Here is a 4,126-nt window from a genome sequence, read left to right on the forward strand (position 1 = left end):
GGTGAATCTGTGGAATTCTCTGTCCAATGAAGAAGTGGAGGCTACCTCAGTAAACATATTTAAAACAAGGTTGGATAGATGTTTGCGTAGTAGGGGAATTATGGGTTATGGGGGAAAAGCAGGTAGGTGAAGATGAGTCCATGGTCAGGTCAGCTTTACAAGGCTCCCTGGTCTTCTGCAGAAGGAAAACTGGGCAGCATCTCGGGGAGGAAAAGGATTGCAGGCTCCATCCTTCACTCCTCCCCCTTGCCCAGCTCTCCCATCCCCCCTCACTAAACTACCCCCACTCGTCATCCATTTTCCTTCTCTCCATCCCCTCCTCCCTCCACATAACCCTCAATTCTCTCCCCCACCCGATCCGCCCTCTCCCCTCATAACCACCCTGTCACTCCTCCCTCCACCCATCACCCCTCCCCCCCACACATCACCCCTCCCCATCCCCCACTCCTCCCATCACCCCTTCCCCTACCTTCCCCCACCCTCCTCCCCCCACCCATCACCCCTCCCCCACCCCTCACCCCAACACTCAATTCTCCTCCCCTCCCTCTCCTCCTCCCCCATTCCCCCACCTCCCCCTTCCCTTCCCCCCACTCCATTCCCCCCCTCCCCCCACTCCCCCCTCTCTCTCCCCTCCCCTCCCCCTCTATCTCCCCTCCCCTCCCCCCTCTCTCCCCCACTCCCCCTCCCCTCCCCCTCTCTCCCCTCGCCCCTCCCTCCCCCTCCCTTTCTCTCCCCTCCCCCCACCCCCAACCCCTCCCCCTCCCCCTCCCCCCACTCCCCGACCCCTCCACTTCTCCGCCCCTCCCCGCTCTCCCCCTCCCCTCCCCCACTCCCCCTCCCCTCCCCCTCTCCCCCTCCCTCCACTCCCCCTCCCCTCCCTCTCCCTCCTCTGTCTCCCTCCCCTCCCCCCCTCTCTCCCGCCTCTGTCTCCCTCCCCTCCCCCCTCTCTCCCCCACTCCCCCTCTCCTCCCCTCTCTCTCCCCTCCCCCCACTCCCCAACCCCTCCTCCCTCCCCTTCTCTCCTCCCCTCCCCCCTCTCCCCCTCCCCCCCTCTCCCCCTCTCCCCTCCCCCTCCCCCTCTCTCTCCTCCCCTCTCCCCCCCCCCTCTCTCCTCCCCTCTCCCCTCCCCCCTCTCTCTCCTCCCCTCTCCCCTCCCCCCTCTCTCTCCTCCCCTCTCCCTTCCCCCCTCTCTCTCTCCTCCCCTCTCCCCTCCCCCTCCCCCCTCTCTCTCCTCCCCTCTCCCCTCTCTCTCCTCCCCTCTCCCCCTCCCCCCTCCCCCTCCCCCTCCCCCCCTCCCCCTCCCCTCCCCCCCCTCCCCCTCCCCCTCCCCTCCCCCCTGCTCCCCTCCCCTCCCCCTCCTCTCCTACCCTCCCCCTCCTCTCCTCCCCTCCCCCTCCTCTCCTCCCCTCCCCCTCCTCTCCTCCCCCTCCTCCCTCTCCTCCCCCTCTCTCCCCTCCCCTCTCTCTCCTCCCCTCTCCCCTCCCCTCTCACTCCTCCCCTCTCCCCTCCCCTCTCACTCCTCCCCTCTCCCCTCCCCTCTCTCTCCTCCCCTCTCCCCTCCCCTCTCTCTCCTCCCCTCTCCCCTCCCCTCTCTCCTCCCCTCTCTCTCCTCCCCTCTCTCCTCCCCCCTCTCCCCTCCCCCCTCTCTCTCTCCTCCACTCTCCCCTCCCCTCTCCCCTCCCCCTCCCCCTCTCTCTCCTCCCCTCTCCCCTCCCTCTCCTCCCCTCTCCCCTCCCCCACTCCCCAACCCCTCCTCCCTCCCCTTCTCTCCTCCCCTCCCCCCTCTCCCCCTCCCCCCCTCTCCCCCTCTCCCCTCCCCCTCCCCCTCTCTCTCCTCCCCTCTCCCCTCCCCCCCTCTCTCTCCTCCCCTCTCCCCTCCCCCCTCTCTCTCCTCCCCTCTCCCTTCCCCCCTCTCTCTCTCCTCCCCTCTCCCCTCCCCCTCCCCCCTCTCTCTCCTCCCCTCTCCCTCCCCCCTCTCTCTCCTCCCCTCTCCCCTCTCTCTCCTCCCCTCTCCCCCCTCTCTCTCCTCCCCTCTCCCCCTCCCCCCTCCCCCTCCCCCTCCCCTCCCCCCCCTCCCCTCCCCCCCTCCCCCTCCCCTCCCCCCTGCTCCCCTCCCCTCCCCCTCCTCTCCTCCCCCTCCTCCCTCTCCTCCCCCTCTCTCTCCTCCCCCTCTCCCCTCCCCCTCTCCCCTCCCCTCTCTCTCCTCCCCTCTCCCCTCCCCTCTCTCTCCTCCCCTCTCCCCTCCCCTCTCTCCCCTCCCCTCTCTCCCCTCCCCTCTCTCTCCTCCCCTCTCTCTCCTCCCCTCTCCCCTCCCCTCTCTCCTCCCCTCTCTCCTCCCCCTCTCCCCTCCCCCCTCTCTCTCTCCTCCACTCTCCCCTCCCCTCTCCCCTCCCCCTCCCCCTCTCTCTCCTCCCCTCTCCCCTCCCTCTCCTCCCCTCTCCCCTCCCTCTCCTCCCCTCTCCCCTCCCCCACTCCCCCTCCCCTCCCCCTCCCTCCACTCCCCCTCCCCTCCCTCTCCCTCCACTCCCCCTCCCCTCCCTCTCCCTCCTCTGTCTCCCTCCCCTCCCCCCCCTCTCTCCCGCCTCTGTCTCCCTCCCCTCCCCCCTCTCTCCCCCACTCCCCCTCTCCTCCCCTCTCTCTCCCCTCCCCCCACTCCCCAACCCCTCCTCCCTCCCCTTCTCTCCTCCCCTCCCCCCTCTCCCCCTCCCCCCCTCTCCCCTCTCCCCTCCCTCTCCTCCCCTCTCCCCTCCCTCTCCTCCCCTCTCCCCTCCCCCACTCCCCAACCCCTCCTCCCTCCCCTTCTCTCCTCCCCTCCCCCCTCTCCCCCTCCCCCCCTCTCCCCCTCTCCCCTCCCCCTCCCCCTCTCTCTCCTCCCCTCTCCCCCTCCCCTCCTCCCCTCTCCCCCTCCCCCTCCCCTCCCCCCTGCTCCCCTCCCCTCCCCTCTCCCCCTCCTCTCCTCCCCCTCCTCCCTCTCCTCCCCCTCTCTCTCCTCCCCTCTCCCCTCCCCTCTCTCTCCTCCCCTCTCCCCTCCTCTCTCTCTCCTCCACTCTCCCCTCCCCTCTCCCCTCCCCCTCCCCCTCTCTCTCCTCCCCTCTCCCCTCCCTCTCCTCCCCTCTCCCCTCCCTCTCCTCCCCTCTCCCCTCCCCTCCTCTCCCCTCCCCCTCTCTCTCCTCCCCTCTCCCCCCTCTCTCTCCTCCCCTCTCCTCCCCAACCCCTCCCCCTCTCTCCTCCCCAACCCCTCCCCCCACTCCTCAACACCTCCCCCCACTCCCCAACGCTTTAGCCTTTGCCCAACCAACCCACTACCCACCCACCCTATCCCCTACTTCCAGCTGCCCCCCTGCCCCCCTGTTCCCCCGCCCTTTCCCCCCTTTCCCCCAGCCCCCTTCCCCCCTTCCCCCCAGCCCCCTTCCCCCCTTCCCCCCAGCCCCCTTCCCCCCTTTTCCCCCCAGCACCCTTCCCTCCCTTTCCCCCTTGCCCCTTCCCCCTTCTCCCCTTCCCCCCTCCTCCCCTCCCCCCCTTTCCCCCCCTCCCCCTTTCCCCCCCCCTCCCCCCCTTTCCCTCCCCCTCCCCCTCCTTTCCCTCCACCCCTCCCCCCTCCTCCCTCCCCCCTCTCCCTCCCCTTTCCCTTCCCCCCTCCCCTCCCCCTCCCCCCTCCCCTCCCTTCCCCCCTTCCCTTCCCCCTTCCCCCCTCCCCCTTTCCCTTCCCCCTCCCCCCTTCCCTTCCCCCTCCCCCCTTCCCTTCCCCCTTCCCCCTTCCCCCCTCCCCCCTCCTCCCCTCCATCCCTCCCCCCTCTCCTCCCCTCTCCCCTCCCCCCTCTCCTCCCCTCTCCCCTCCCCCCTCTCCTCCCCTCTCCCCTCCCCTCTCCCCTCCCCCCTCTCTCCTCCCCTCTCCCCTCCCCCTCTCTCTCCTCCCCTCTCCCCTCCCCCTCTCTCTCCTCCCCTCTCCCCTCCCCCTCTCTCCTCACCTCTCCCCTCCCCCTCTCTCTCCTCACCTCTTCCCTCCCCCTCTCCTCCCCAACCCCTCCCCTCCACAACCCCTCCCCCACCCCTCCCCTCCACAACCCCTCCCCCCTCTCTCCTCCCCAACCCCTCCCCCCTCTCTCCTCCCCAACCCCTCCCCCCA

This window comes from Mobula birostris, chromosome 20, assembly GCF_030028105.1.
Source record: "Mobula birostris isolate sMobBir1 chromosome 20, sMobBir1.hap1, whole genome shotgun sequence".
Classification (NCBI taxonomy): Eukaryota; Metazoa; Chordata; class Chondrichthyes; order Myliobatiformes; family Myliobatidae; genus Mobula; species Mobula birostris.